The sequence below is a fragment of the Macaca fascicularis genome, chromosome 13, assembly GCF_037993035.2.
Source record: "Macaca fascicularis isolate 582-1 chromosome 13, T2T-MFA8v1.1".
Classification (NCBI taxonomy): Eukaryota; Metazoa; Chordata; class Mammalia; order Primates; family Cercopithecidae; genus Macaca; species Macaca fascicularis.
This window is the reverse complement of record NC_088387.1, coordinates 102,948,022-102,964,631: the sequence shown is the minus strand read 5'-3', so window position 1 is coordinate 102,964,631 and position 16,610 is coordinate 102,948,022. Positions and strand designations below refer to the sequence as shown.

The 16,610-nt window shown below is 40.8% G+C and overlaps 1 long non-coding RNA gene across 1 annotated transcript; it reads right to left on the bottom strand.

Annotated features, from left to right (window-relative positions):
- Positions 1–2,882: 2,882 nt before the first annotated feature.
- LOC135966872 (uncharacterized) lies at positions 2,883–16,120 on the bottom strand. Its single transcript, XR_010580558.2, has 2 exons — positions 6,945–16,120; positions 2,883–6,816 (listed from the first exon to the last, which is right to left on the bottom strand). It is a non-coding gene; the product is annotated as an uncharacterized lncRNA (long non-coding RNA).
- Positions 16,121–16,610: the final 490 nt, after the last annotated feature.

Here is a 16,610-nt window from a genome sequence, read left to right as displayed (position 1 = left end):
TTCCTGAAGGACCATGGATCCCAATTGTGCCATGGTCCCCACACTCTTACACTCACAACTTTGAGTCTCCCACATTGTTTCCCCTTACCTTAGGATACCACCTCCATACACACACACACACACACACACACACACACATATGTTGATGTATGCATGAGTGTGTGTATCTGTACACATAAGTTTCTCTGGTACCTAATTGTTGACTACCTAAAGGTGTCTAATTCTTCCCTGAATTCCTAAACTCTGGTAAAGTTTCAGGCACACAGAATGAAGCCAAGTATCTCAAAAGTGAATTTAAAGGCAGAGCATGTGCATAGAATTTTTGCCCAAACTGAAACAAGAATAACTCTCCCATGAGCCTTAGCCAGGAAGAGTCTAGCCTGTGTGCACAGCTCCAGAGTTGGGAGACAGCACAGAACCACCAAACATACCCCCCACTGCTGCCAACAAGGGAGTTGGCCAGGAAACAGTTTTCCATCAAGCACCACAAATAATTCATCCCACAGACTCCCATGATCACACCTTCCATGTGCCAGGCCCTCCAGCTATGAATAAGAACCAACGTGGTTTAATTTATAACTGCTTTTTAAAAATTCTGAAGAAAGCTGAATTCATAAAACAGGAGATAACAAAGGAAATTATTTTTGCTGAATAACTACTGTGTGCCAGGTTAACTGCACACACTGCCCGATGTAAGCATCACACCAACTGAGAGAAAGAAATCATTTTCTCCATCTCAGGAAACTCTAGGAAGATGTGACCCTCAGTCTGTGGGCCCCAAGGTGCATGCTGTGAGATTGGGGATTGATTGCACCAGGATCCCTGTTCCACTCACTATCTGTTTCCATTTCTTCTACAGTTCATCAGAGACGGTAACCCAATTTGAGCACATATTACAGTACAGTCTACTAATGTTTCTTTATAACAGAAAAATGGTAAAGATTTCCTGTCATAATACTAAATGCCAGTTAAAGGAGTTGCAGATGCTGAATCTGAGCAGATTAGCCAAGTTATGGTATAAACTCCAAGTTTCAGAACTGTATCCCTGAGGCAAAGTAAAATGTCCAGTGGTGGTTACCCCATTCCTCCACAAAAAAAAAAAAAAAAAAAAAAAAAAAAAAAAATTCTAAAATGTGATGCATATAAAATATTACATTTCTTAAACTATGTTGGCTTTTGGCTGGTTGCATGTTTTCTGTTGGAGTTAATACCACATGTTAAGGTGTGGGAATTTTTAAGATAGGCATCTAATACAGTGAGTCATTTAAGAAAACCAAAATTTAAAAACAGCAATGCTCTCCACACACTCCAACTTGTGTTACATTGCCTTTAGTCCTCACCGTTTGTTTTTTGTGTGTTTGTTTTTTGCTTTGCAATGTGGAATCTTTGGCCACATCTCTGGGCAATCAGAGCACAGAAGCACATACTGAACAAGTAATTGGTGTTGATGTGTGTCCTCTAGGCTCTGCTTTTTGGGAGGCCTTGCCAACGTCCTCACTGAGATCATCATCTTCCAGCTTTGTGCTTTGATCCCAGATCTGGAAAAAGTGTGCTACCTAGGCTGCAGGCCTCCCCCGTCCTATATCTCCCTCCCTATCTCAGAGCACTGTCACTGAGTCAAGAGTTGGACTGGCTTCTCACTGTTCATGATCTTTACATAATAGCTGACACTTACATTAAATTATGATGTACCTGCATTGGGCTAAGCTCATTACATGAATGATTTTATTTATTCTTCACAACTCAATTATGCATATATTTTAATTACCCCATTTTACAAATAGTGAAACTAGGGCAATCCTAGAAGACAGATTCCACAAGGACTTTGTCTTATGTTGCCCTAACTCCAGGGCCTAGAACACTGCCTGTAGATAAGTTCTCAAGAAGTAATCATTAAGTGGATGAATGAATGAATGAATGAATGAAGCCAAGGAAAATTAACTTAGTTGTCCAAGCCATACAACTAATAAGTGTTGAGTCTGGAGAATATTTATGAAAGTGGGATTTCCTGTGTTCTTGTGTGATGCCCATGCTGACATTCCCGAGGCAGGTCCAAGGTAGGAGTCAACTTGGCAGCATGGTGCAGGTGACAAGGCACAGGCTGGGAGGGACATAGGCCTGAGATCTGGACTCAGTTCTGCAGCTTACTAAGTGACATTAGACAAATCACTTAACTTCTCTTAGCTTCAGATTCTTCATCTATAAAATGAGACTACTACTACTCACTTTTTAGTGTGCTTGTATGGCTTATAAGAGTTAAAATATGTGAAGTGCCTAGTGAAGTATATTTTATACAGTATGTGTTCAACAATTTGTAGTTATTACATAACGATTCTTAACCTTACCATACCCCAAAAAAGCACAACATCACTTCTCCAAATCTAATCATGAGGACTTATTACACAGTCCCAAAGGAGGGACATTTTACCATATAATCAGCCTATCATCTTCAAAATTGTTGTGATTATGAAAGTCATGGAAAGACTAAGAAACAAGTTGAGACTGAAGGAGACTAAAGAAACATGACAACTAAATGCAATATAGGATCATGACTTGGATCCTTTTTCTATAAAAGCCATTGTTAGGAAAATTCGTGAAACTTGAATGAAATCTGCAGATTAGATGGCAATAATATATCAATGTTAATTTTCTGATTTTGATTTTGATACTTGAAGTTTCTTTTTTTGTTGTTTCTTTTTTTCTTTTTTTTTTTTTTTTGAGACAGAGTCTCACTCTATCCCCCAGGCTGGAGAGTAGTGGAGTGATCTCGGCTCATTGCAGCCTCCACCTCCACTAGCAATTTAAATTCATTCTAAACTTCCTGAAAGCAGAAGGGTAAAAGAGCCAGTGAAATACTGAAAACCAAAGATCACAAGGAGGAATTGGTATTGCAAAACATTTAAATTTATTTCAAAGTTATAATCATTGTAAGAGCATGGGTCTTATACCAGTTTGCAAAACAGAAAAATTGAACAGAATAAAAAGCAACTCAAATGGGTCAACTACAAAAAATGGCATTTGAAATCAGAGAGCAAAGGATGAGTTACTTCATTTAGAATCACTGGTTGACAATTTAGGGGAAGGGGAATTTAACTATGTACCTAATACTACATAGAAAATAAATTTCATATACATAAAAGTTTAAATACAAATAATAAGTCCCTAAAAGTAACAGAGAAATGTAACTCAATACTTCTAAAATCTTGGGGTACAAAAGGACTTTCTAAATGACTCCAAAGGCAGAAAGAAAAAGGAAGATACAGGTAGAATTGTGCATATATATGTTTAAAATATTTGTGCATCAAAAAGTAAGCAAAGAAAGGTAAAATATTTGTGATGAAATTCGCAGTTGGGGCAAGGCACAATGGTTACACCTGTAATTCCAGTGCTCTGGAAAGCCAAAGTGGGAGGATTGCTTATTGACTAGTCTGGGCAACATAGTGAGACTCCTTTCTATAAACCATTTTTTTAAATCAGCAAAGGCTTAGTAACCTTACTATTGAAAAAGCATTATATATCAATTAGAAAAAATACTGTAAAAAAGAACAGCAAGGAATAATTCATATAAGAAGAAATATACATGGTCAAAAAACATATGAAAATTAACATAGAACTTCATTAGAAAATGCAAATTACAAAGTATCATTTCACCCAAAACAGTATTTATAATAATAAGAAAGTGGAAATAAACAAATTTTGAAAATACAAAAACTACTAAATATAATATTGTGGTGGGCAGAAATGTAAGATGGCTCCCAAGATTCCCTGTCCCTAGTGTACATGCCCTGCATAATCCTGGAAACTATCGATGTGATGGATTTCACTCGCCTAATTAGATTATGTGATCTGACATAGTTGACCTTAAGCCGGGGGAGATTATTCTGTGTGCCTGCCCTAACCATATAAGCCCTTTAAAGTGAGCAGTTCTCTCCAGCAGTCACAGAAGAGGACGTCAAAGATTCAAAACACAATAAAAATTCAATGCACCAATGCTGGCTTGAAGATAGAGAGGCCACATGGCAGAGAAGGCAGGTGGCTTCAGCTGCTAAGAATAGGCAGCCAGCAAGGAAACAAGGACCTCAGTTCTACACACTTAAGGAACTGAATTCGGCTACCAAGAATGAGCTTGAAAGCAATTCTCAGAGTCTCCAGAGAACTCAGCCCAGCTGACACTTTGATTTTGCCCTTGTGAGACCCCGAGCAGGGAACCCAGTCATATCATGCAAGACTGCTGACCTACAGAACTGCGGGTTAATAAGTGGGTATTGTTTTAAGGTGCTAAATTTTTAGTAATTTGTTACACATCAATAGAACACTAATGCAAATATATTCACATAAACTATTTTATAGTAACTAAATTTTATATTTTCACTAAAAGTGCAAAAAATGGCAAATGTTGATGATATAATATTCAGTATGGTTTTATTTATTTATTTATTTATTTATTTATTTTGAGATGGAGTCTCGCTGTATCGCCTAGGCTGGAGTACAATAGCACGATCTTGGCTCACCGCAACCTCTGCCTCCCGGGTTCAAACAATTCTCCTGCCTCAGCCTCCTGAGTATCTGGGACTAGAGGCGCGTGCCACCACGCCCGGCTAATTTTTTTGTATTTTACTAGAGACAGGGTTTCATTGTGTTGCCCAGGCTGGTCTCGAACTCCTGAGCTCAGGCAATCCGCCCGCCTCGGCCTCCCAAAGTGCTAGGATTACAGGCGTGAGCCACCGTGCCCAGCCATATTCAGTGTTTTAAAAGGGAAACAAACCCAAATACATTGTATGATCACCGTTTTCTTTAATATATATGCACAGTAGGAAAATTACATGGAAATACATATGGCACCAGAGGTAATATCTATACAGTAAAAGGACTGAGCATTTTAAATGGCTCCCTTGTACTTTTCTGATCAATTTTTTCCAAAATGAAGGTATATTACTTTCGCTAGCAGAAATAAAATCAACAATACTACAAGAACTACCAAAAACAAGGTATCTGGTTTTGAAGGGTGGCAGAAGTATTTCAGCTAGTTCATCAATAAGATGGAATAACTAGCATGTTAACAAAAGAGGTATAATTCATGGAATACTTTTTCTTCTCTCTGAAATAGAATTTTTAATCATATTGAATAAATATTTTTCTAGTCTTACATTAATAAATTTTATTAATTAAAAAAGTTAAAAAAAAAAGAACACTTAGACGTATCTTTCTACTAATGTTACAAATTGAACTCTGTTATAGAATAAAAATACATAAACACAAGTCAAACACAATGGGACTGTTGTGCCTCTGACCACATCAGGGCCGTCCCAGATGTGACATTAATTCTGAAGCCTGCGCCTGCCCAATTTGGCAGCCAAGCAGCTGCTGTGAATGAACTTTGGAAATGCTACACTATTAGCCTTCACTGCTAATCCTGCTAATGCACTCACAATCTATTTGACAGCCTGCCCATCACATCCCCACTGTCAGGGCAAGCAGCCTTTGGAGGTGACTGTGATGAGGGGATTATCGAAAGGACGCCCCAGGGTACAGAGTGGCCCTCTATCCGTTGCATTCTGACTAGTGTTGTAGATAGGCCACATACCACAGAAGGCACTGGACAAAAGCCTGTCTTCCATACCTACCTCCTGGCACACAGGTACCAGAGGGAGAAGGTCACCAACCCAAAGTGATGGGGGTTTTCAAAGAGCCATGCCATGCCTCCAGCCTCATCATGGACAAAGAAAGCAAGGCCACTTGAAGGAAAAATTCATAGGGCGGAGGGCCCTGGATCATTCTTTACTAGCAGAGCTCTCCTCTCTAGAAGCCCTACTTGCTACAGAAAAGTGAAAAAAGGTTCTGGCCCCTTGGGATGAGTCATAGGATGCCCCTCCTCCTCCTTTCCCTCTGGCTACCAGGTTCCTCAGGGAGTGGTTGACACTCCATAAAAGCTGCATTTACAGCTTTGCCTTCATTAAATTAGCAGGATTGCTTTATTTGCCTTTTAATTTTCAGGACTTTTATTTAAAATGTTTCATCCTAAACACAGAGTAAAATGGAAATAAAAGGTGCAGTCTTTATCACATATTATAATTATTTGGAAAAGCAATCTAGGATGTCCCAGAGCAAAGCTTTTGTTCCCACTTTAGAAACATCCCTTCTGGGTAGCCCCATCATGCTGGCTGGGGTCAGGGCTACCAGTAGATTGTTCTTTTTACTCCAGTTTAAACACACGGTTCTCATTCTCAACCTAATGATCAGAAGCATGCTTTTCCCAGGAGCACAATTAACCAGTCACCCCTCTTTCCCATGAAGTTTCCCCATTTCTGTAATTGGACCAAGGCTGTTCTCCTCCAAAGTCCGGCTTAGCTAGGAACACCTTCTCAAGCTCAGGTGCCACAAAAGGCATGGGGAATGCTGAGATAAGCAGAACTGGCTCATGTCCTCAATAAGCCTGCAGTCTATAAGCAGACATTTGTAATACAGCATCAGAAATGTTAAGTCACAGCTTTTATAGAAGTACATTGGATAAGTCCCTGGACCAGACTGAGAAGGTGAAAAAGTTTCAGGCCATATTCTGAAAAAGTCTGGTCTGGGTGACTTACTATACGCTGACTGCGTTCTTCAGCTATATTTCAGCCATAGTGATCATAATGATAATTAGCATAGGGAACATGGCTAAAGAAGAAACTCTGAAGGGCAGTGGAAAGTCTAAGCCATGTCACATCAAGACGGCAACCAGAAACCCATCTGAGGCCTCACTGCCACCTCTGTCAGCCCTTGACATTCCCAGCTGAGGTGCTCCAACACTTTTCAGGTTCACAGCTCATACTCCAGCTAGTGAAAGGAAATAGAAATGCAGTATAACATCATAAACACTATGCTACCCTCTCAAACAAGCATCATCCTCTTCTGAAGAAAGACAAGCATGAGAGCCCTAGTGCAGGCAGGGGTTGGCCACATACCTGCTCTCTTCATTCTCCCAGGATGGGCTCCCTCCTGAATGAGACACCCTGGAAGGTTACCCCGTGAAGCAGGAGGAAGACTTCCACTTTGTGCTTGGACTTAAGCTTTCATCCTTTCTGTGCCAGCACTCAGAGCACCTGGTGAGGCAAAGCTTTCTCAGCCCAGGACCTCTTAGCTGCTCTCTTCCTCACCACCAGGAGGTCAGAGCCCAGCACTCCTCACCCGTCAGGCCACGGCCTCCCCTCAGTGAATCTCAGTTACAGGGAGGCAGTACAGGGTCCTGGGAGCCCATGGATTTTGGAGTCTGAAGAATCTGGATTTGAAGCCTGGTTCCATGATTTACTAACTTTGTCATCTTGTACAAAAATGTACTTCTGAGCCTCAGTTTCCTCATTTTAAAAAATGAGAATATTTGTGGTTGCAAATCTCTTGTCACAAATGTTTCAGATATGGTAAGGATTCAACAAATGGTAGCTATATTGAATATCCCCCCCGCATAGGTCTGCATTCTATAATAAACATCATCTCTTACTAAGGAAGGAAGGAAGGATTCTCACGAGAAAGTGAGGGATTCTAGGCTCCTTGGAAAGCAGGTAAGGAAAGCTCAAGCGAGAGGTGGGTGGTTTGTTCTCAAAGGGTGAAACTCTCAGAGGCATCTCTGAAATCACTCTGCCAGCAGCAGTATTTTCAAGGCGAGACCATCTTGTTCACGATCCAGATGCAGATGCATGCCTCCTATGCCAGGAGTGAGTGGACCCCTAGGGCCAAAGGAGGCACCAAGCCAAAGCCAGCTGTGCACCCATCTCTCGTCACTATTTGTTTGCAGGAGGGTGTGGGGGAGGCGGTGTTCCAAGCACCTCAATGGACCTGGTGCCAGTCAGGTAGGCCTAGGACAGTCATTCTTAGTGCAAAATAATACAACCAATGAACTGAAAAGGGCAGAATGGATTTTTTCCCCTGGCTTCCTCAGAGGTTACATTAGCAGCTCTGAAGATTCTTTTTTGGTCACTGATATTCAGGCTCCAAGCCTTTCTGGCCTGTACACATTGTGCTGCTCAGAATGATTTAGATAGCAGGGAAACAAGTAAATATTACAGACATAAAGAAAACTCTAGACATTACTTTACATTTTTTTCCGCTAGTCAAAAATATGTTTAGCAATTAATTGTGAGAGGACCTAAAAACCACAGCTAAAATACCTGTAATACTTTTGGCTCACTCCCTAATTTCAAACTCTGATGATTATGAATAGAAGACAAAATCTGCAGGGATTGTGTGTGCGTGGGTCAGTTCTGAGCCACATCTAAGAATCAGTCTACAGATGGAAGAAGAGTTCCCGCCCACCATGGGGTGGTACAGGGCTCCTTGTCTCATACAGATGACTTTATGTGAAAATTCCCATTTTAACACACCAACAAGGTCGGTGTGGCCTAACTACCACTGAGCTCTCTTCCCCTGAAATTAGAAATGAGTGCAATTTCTTTTGTTTCTCTACAAACAAGTATTTATAATTCAAATCTTTATGTTCATTATTTCAAAATTTTTGTTTTTGCAATTGTTCTTACTTGAAAGCAGTTGATTTGGTTTTATTGTTTCTGGATCAAGTCAGAACATCCACACACTTCAGTATATTTCTAAACATGAGATTGATTTACTAATTACAGCTATTTTAATCCAGGGATGTCTGCCACACAGTTCTCTAAACCACGTGCGAGGCTTTTTTCTGCCTAAATCTTCATAGGTGACACAACTAGATCCAGGACAACTAAAAGTTCAGAGTATTCAGGAAAGAAAAATAAATTCAGCTCTCACTAATAGCAAAAATGGAGATAGAAAATCTTGGAAATGAAGTCTAAAACTTTTTTAAACCTATCCCATGCAAGTTTTTTTTTTTTTTTTAATTCTCTTTGCTCTGAGACATTTTTGAAACCAAAAGCAGCTGAAAACCTGGTAGTGTTTGCAGATTATTTTAAAGAATGAATAAAAAGAAGTAAACAGTCTTTAGCAATGTTATCTACGTTTAGGACACATATTTAAATTTCCTCAGGCAGAAACTGTAGAAGTTAAAAAAGACAGGTGTTTTTATTCTCCTTGACAGGTAAGAATTGAGGTCCAGAGATGCTACAGGATTTCACTAAGATGACCGAAGAAAGTTCAGCAATAAAATCTGTACTGAGACCAAAGTTCCCTGCCTCCTAGTTCCATTTATCCAGGCTATCTACTTAAGTCTGTCCAGACTTACCGAAATAAACTTTATGTCATAACAATATATATCTAGAAAAAATAGGGACCACTCCTCTCAGTTTGTATAATGCCCACACTTAGTCCATAATCTGGCACAATACATAAATCTTAATCAATAAAAATTTAACCAAAAAAAGTTTTTTGCTTTGATAATTATTTCTCCTCCTGACCAAAACAACACTAAGAAATCTAGAGGCACAATTTTAGAAGAGAAAAAAAGTCTATCCCCTTAGGAAGTATTTTTACACTGAAGAAAACTAACCTAATATTTTAGGAAAATATAAATAGATTCCTGAAATTCCACTCCCAAAACTTTAATGAGACTTAGAGTTTTATGGACAAACTTATGTTAAAAACTGTCATCTGAAAATCAGACAAAGGAGTAGGGGTGTAAAAGAAAACTATGGCACTAGAATCATTAGATTTTCTCTTTTCGTAAACAAAATAATGCAAGACTCAACTTTACTATGTCAAAATTCAACAGATTGCAGCTAATCTACAAATATCAATTGTTCTTTTTTATCCACAGGGAACTTAAATATCAACATGTGAGACAGATGAAGGTTTTATAATTTTATAATAAGACCATTCCAGGGCATTTTATGTCAACATATAAAAGGATGATTGTGCATTGTGAAATTTAAAATATCACAGTACATTACACAGCACAGTACCTTAGAGAGGAAACCCAGGATCATCTTAGAATTAACAGGAACATCTTAGATCATTCTATCCCCAGGAAGTAAGAATTTGTGGAGAAATCTACCAATCACTTAGTGTATATTTCTGTAAGGCCAATAATTCTTCACTTATGCAATTAGACAGAGACTCACAAAGCCACAGGTTACCACTAAGCGAAGACTGAGTAGGGAGCCTAGACTTCCATCTTTTTCCAGCTGTAACAGCGCACCTCTCCCTGCCCCCGCCAAGTGGTGCCTGAGAAGACTGAGTGGACAGTCAAACTTTCACCATCACCCAAGGATAGCAAGACCTTTCACCTACCTCATAGTAGAAGCCACATGAGGGTCAGTAAAAAAACACCTCTACCCCTCTGGGCATGGGAGGTGTCCCCAAAGGCCTGGAGGGGAGCCTAGACCATCACCCTCTCATGTAGCAAAGCAGTACTTCCTTCTTCCCAAATGAGCAGTGTCAGAGGGGACTTGCTAAGAAAGATTTAAGTAAAACCCAATCTCATAACATAGTACTCAAAATTCCAAAAATATGATGGAAAATCAGGTAACACCAAGAACCAGGAAAATCTTAACGTGAAAGAGAAAAGATAATCAACAGACACCAACATTAAGATAACACAGATGCTGATATTATTGACACAAATTTTAAAGCAGCCAATATAAAAATGCTTCAATTAGCAATTACAAACACTAGAAACAACTAAAGAAGAACCACACGGAAATTTAGAATTTAAAAAATTCAATAATGAAAATTCAATAATAAAAATCCCAATGGATGGGCTCAACCAACAGAATGGAGGGGACAGAGGGTAAAACCAGTGAACCAGATGATTAGAACAATGGAAATTACTCAATCTGGAAAAACAGAGAGAAAACAGACTGAAAAAAATGAACACAGTCTCACGTACCTGTGGGAAAACAGCATTCTAATATTTGCATCATTGGAGTCTAAGAAGCAGAGAAGAAAGTGGAGCTGAAAAAGCATTCGAAGAAACGATGGCTGGAAATTTTTCAAATATGGAAAAAGGCATAAACCCAGAGATTTAAAAATCTGAGAACACCCTGAGGAGGATAAACTGAGAGAAATTTATACCAAGAACCATCATACTCAAACTTCTGAAAATTGAAGAATTAAAGACAAAGAAAGTAATCTGAAAGCAGTACTGGAAGACAGGCGCGGTGGCTCACGCCTGTAATCCTAGCACTTTGGGAGGCTGAGGTGGGTGTTACCTGAAGTCAGGAGTTCAAGACCAGCCTGGCCAACGTGGTGAAAACACGTTTCTACTAAAAATACAAAAATTAGCCGGGCGTGGTGGCGGGTGCCCGTAATCTCAGCTGCTTGGGAGGCTGAGGCAGGAGAATCACTTGAACCTGGGAGGCAGAGGTTGCAGTGAGCTGAGATCACACCATTGCACTCCAGCCTGGGTGAAAGAAGCCAAACTCCTCTCAAAAAGGAGGGGAAGGGAGGGGAGGGGAGGGGAGGGGAGGGGAGAGGAGCGGAGGGGACAGGAGGGGAGGGGAGGGCAGCATTGGAAAATGACGCCTTACGCATAGGAGAAAAGCAATTCATATGACAGTGGATTTCTGACCAGCAACCATGGAAGCCAGAAGGAAGTAATAACATTTTTCAAGTGCTGAAAGAAAATAACTGTCAACCCAGAATTCTTGGTGAAATTAACCTTCAAGAATGAAGGGGCAATAAAGACATACTCAGATGAAGGAAAAACTAAAAGGACTTGTCACCGGCATACCTACCCTAAAAGAATGGCTAAAGAAGGTAAGTTCTCAAAACAGGAAATAATAAAAGAAGGAAACTTGGAACATCAGGAAGAAAAAAATAACAATGGAAAAAGCAAAAACATGGTGAAATACAATAAACTTTATCTTTCCTCTTGAGTTCTCTAAATTACATTTGATGGTCAAAGCAAAAACTTAGCATTGTGTAATGTGGATCTCAATGTATGTAGAAGAAATATTTAAAGCCAATATGTCATAAACACGGAGGATAAAGGAGCTTAAAGGGAGGTCAGGTTTTCACACTTTCCTCAAACTGTTAAAATGTTTTAACTAGTGAAATAGTTCTATATCTTGATTATAGTGGTGGTTACAGGAATCTACACATGTGATAAAATAGCATAACACTACACACACTCATTGTATCAATATCAATTTTCTGGTATGATATTGTACTATCATCATGCAAGATGTAACTAACCACTGGGAGAAACTGAGTGAAGTGTATATGGAATCACCCTGTAATTTTCTGTAAATCTATAATTATTTCAAAACAAAAAACATTTTTAAAACAGGTGACTGTTCTAGATTAAAAAACACTAAAGACTAATGCAATGTAAGAAGTTTTATTGGTTTCTGGTTTTTAAAAATACAAGAGGTTGGAAAATTTGAAGAAACAAATATAGATGGAACATTTGATCATGAAATGATATAAAATTGTTAATTTTCTTTAGTGTTATAATAATGTGGTTATGTAGGATAACGTCTTTATTTCTAAGAGATATGTGCTCAAATATTTAGGGATGAAATATAATGAAGTCTGGAACTGACTTTCAAATGATTCAGAGAGAAAGACGGAGAGGGAAACAAATAGAATAAAACATTATCAATTATCGACTCTATGAGGATAATCTGAGGGTGTCTTTTGCACTATTCTTTCCATTATTCTATATGTTTGTAAATTTTTGTTTTTAAAAATGTTGGAAGGATAGATTGATGGATGAATGTGTGATAAAGCAAGTATAGTAAAAGATCAATTATGAAATCTAGGTGGTGGGTAATTGGCTGAAACATTTTCAAATATGAAAAAAGGCATAAACCTACAGATTAGGAATCTGAGAAAACCCCAAGGAGGACAAACTCAAAGAAATCAATTCTGTGGATGCTCACCATAAAATTCTTTGAATTTTTCTATATGCTTGGAAATTTCCAAATTAAAACATTTGGGGGTAAACCTGAAGGAATATATTACAACTGAATGCTTTCCCCAGCACTTCCAATCCTCCTTGGCCCAGTTAAATACACACTTATGACAATTAAAATAAAACTTATGCTTTGCTAGGGGCAAAAGCTTGCCCAGCTTTCCGGCTGAGAAGCCCTAGCAATGTTTCATACCTTTCCCACAGAGGTAAAGCCCCAGCCCCTGCCATTGTTTCAACTGCCACACTGAGTCCCCAAGAGTATTGCTGACTGTCATGGAGAGACAAACATAAGCATGGTCAGGCTGAACTCAAGGATAAGCTGGTCTTCCACGCAGCCACTGAAAATTCAAAGGAAGCAATGCCCCTTAGGTGAGCAGCCAAGGCACAGGAATGGTGAGAAGGGTGGTGAGGGTAAAGAGCCTAATGAATTTTGGGGGACATGTAAACTGGGATCTTCGTCAGGTGTGACTGAAGTTGCCATATGTATTATATTATTAAGAAGGTAAGTGATGTTACTGATTGAGACTTTAAGCTAAGTAAACGTATTAAACATTCAAGAGTAATCACAAAAGAAATTAAGCAAAAGCTTATGATTTTAATCAAAGGACATCAGAAAAGGGCCATTAAAACAGATGGACAACTAGAAACATAAAGTGAGATGGTAGAATATAACAGCAATATATACATCACAATAAATGTAAATAGCTTAAACAGTCATACGTGTGTACATATATATAATTTATGTATATATGTATATATAGCTTATATATCTTTGATGGAACTACAATAAGAAAATGACAGTTCCACCATCATGGCGGGGGTTTTTAATACAACTGAAGTGTCAGCTAGCAATTAACAGGCAAAGAAATCAAGACATTGAAAAGAATATAGAAGATATGAACATTATAATTAAAAATATGGATCTTATGGATACATAGATCCCTCTGATAATAATAACTCTTCTAGTATTTCCACCCATCTTACAGTGTCCCTGCTCAAATATTTCAGTGTCCAATGATCTCTCCAATGATAAGGCCATAGAGACTACTCCTGATGGCTCTAGCACCACACATGCTCTGGTTCTTGGTCTACGGTATACCAACAGGGAAATGCTATGTGTACTGTAAGATACCAAAGCAATTTTGAGCTCTGACTGCACAGACATTCAGTTCTGGACCCAGGTTAATAAGAAGTGGCCCAAACTCCCAAGCAAATTTCAATATTTAAGACAAACCCAAATTCTCTGGAAGTTCATTTTTCCCCTCTGGTTGTCTGGAAGGTAAAGAGTCTAGCCATTCCTTCCCCATCTCCACTGGCTTTCTTCCACGCCCCCTATAAAGTTTCTCATCTCATGCAACTGTCTACCTAAAGGCTCCAAGTGGCACCCACTCCTGCAAACGATAGAAAGAAATCCATCCCTTCCCTTGTCATGACAAAAACTCCTTATCTTATCTCACTAGCAAAAAAAGTTCAAACCAAACATTTAAAATGTATTAATTATGCTTTATACATCCCCAGAGACAGCTGCACTGATGAGGGCCAGCTCAGCGTTTGGAAAAGGGAAACAAAAACTTTCAACTCATTCATCCTTCCATCTCATTTGGGGGAGGGGGGGTTAATCCTTTCATATTCTAATCTCTGGGGCTGGAACTAGCCTTAGCCAGGAAAAACGACCAAAAAAATGGCAGCAAATTGCCAGGACTGGAGTGACTGGGTGAGAGGAACATTCCTGCAGAAGTCCACATAAAGAACATTGTGTGGCCACTTTTTCTTGAGGCTAGGATGCTCTAACACAAGTCAAAGAAAACAAATGGGTGCCTCACACCTGTAATCCCAGCACTTTGGGAGGCCAAGGTGGGAGGATCACTTGAGCCCAGGAGTTCAAGACCAGTCTAAGCAACATAGCAAGAGCTCATCTCTACACAAAAAAGTAGAAAAAATTACCAGACGTGGTGGCACACGCCTGTAGCCTTGCTACTCAGGAGGCTGGGGTGGGAGGACTGGTTAAGCCGGGGAGGTTGAGGATGCAATGAGTCCTGATCGCACCACTGCAATCCAGCCTAGGCAACTGAGGGAGACCTTGTTTCAATCAATCAATCATAAGAAGGCACAAATCCACAAGGGGTCTTCCACTCTGCAAGCCCGTGTTTAAGCACGTCCTTATCTATGCCATCACATTTGCCACATACATACATAGGCTCCTTCCCCAGCTCCACACCTCAGTCGCCACAGGTTGTTTTTTAACTCCCTGGGTTCCACAAACACGTGGTGAGTTTGACATAGAGCCATGACACATCTTCCCAACCAAACATAACAATTTGTGAACTGATTAATCCATTGGTCCCTATGTCATTGAAAAAGGCTTTTTCCCGGAGTTTTCAAGAAGGCCACCAGTTCAGTGATATTCTCCCTCTCTCATTTCATTTCAGGATCCCTCTGTTATAGTAAAGATGGGGGTGGTCTCTCCTGGGAATAAAGCAGGTTGGGAGGCAGGCTACATAAAATGCTGAGAAATATTTCTAAGCATCATCATTATCATCATTTACAAGGCCTTCATACATGCCAAAGTTGTTCTACAACACATTAGGGCACAGTTCTTGGTTCAAGCAGTGAATACATTATTGGCAAAATGTGTATGATTTTTACCTCTACATAAAGTCAATGAGGTAGGTAGGAAAAGCCCTACCCCTATTATAGGAAGAAAACTGAGGCTCAGTGAAGCACAGGGACTTCCCCAAAACTTGTGCTTGTCAGAAAAAGCTAGAGCTGGGTCTTCTGGCCCTTTCCCTCAATGAAAGCACAGCTTCGAATTCTTCCTCTGCCACTGACATGAGATTTGACCCCAATCTAGCATCGCAAGTCCGTAGTGAATTTTTCATCTGAAACATATGCCAACTGGGCCCAACTACCAACTGGGCTCTAGAGACGGCCCAGAAAATCGGGATGAACGGGTGCAGTGGGAGACCTCGACCTCAGAGAGCCTGCCCAAAAGGGCTGGGACCGCAGCGGACTTTCTGGCCTAGGATAGGGCCCGCCGCGCCACCCCCTCCCGCTCAGATCCCAGGAGCCTCCGTAGGACTTCGGCGCTGGACTGGGCACTCCAAGTCAAGGGCTCCAGCCCGCATTAGCCCAGCGCCACCCACTTCCTCGTCTGCATTTTCTGCCCACACATACGCCAACGGTTGGATGCGCCCGCCGGGCCAGTGTGCCCCTGAGTTTGTGATCCCCAAAAGCAAAACACAGAACTCCGCAACGATTTCCACGCACCGCCGCCAGCTTCCGGACTCCAGCACCAGCAACACTGGCCTGCGAGTTCCTTTTGCGCCTGCGCCTGCGCGTGGCGCTTGCGCAGTGGGCGAGGAGGGCGAGGCCATAGTGGGCGCAGAAGTGGGTGGGACGAGTACGCCTTGGCAAATGCTGACATGAAACCCTGCGGGCAGGGAGACCACTCTAAACCACAGATTCAGGAAGAGGACGCTGCAGGGCACCGCCCTTCACTCAGGACAGCTGCCAACGCTTCGGGTCTGCGGATCCTGTCGGTGGGGACGAACCGATTCCTGGCGCCTCTAAGGGCTGATTCACGGTGCGGGGCGGGGCGGGGCCGAGAAGTGTGGCTATATTAGCCCGAGGCGTGGCCCATCTGTGACGTCATGAAGTTGCGTAATAGAATGCCTCTGTGGACCTCATTCAAGCTTTATGCTGCAGCCCGAGGCCTCTGTGACGTCACAGTGTCTGCAGGAGGAGACCATGACGTCACAGAGGCTTAGCGCTCTGAGAGGTGGGACGGGACTCT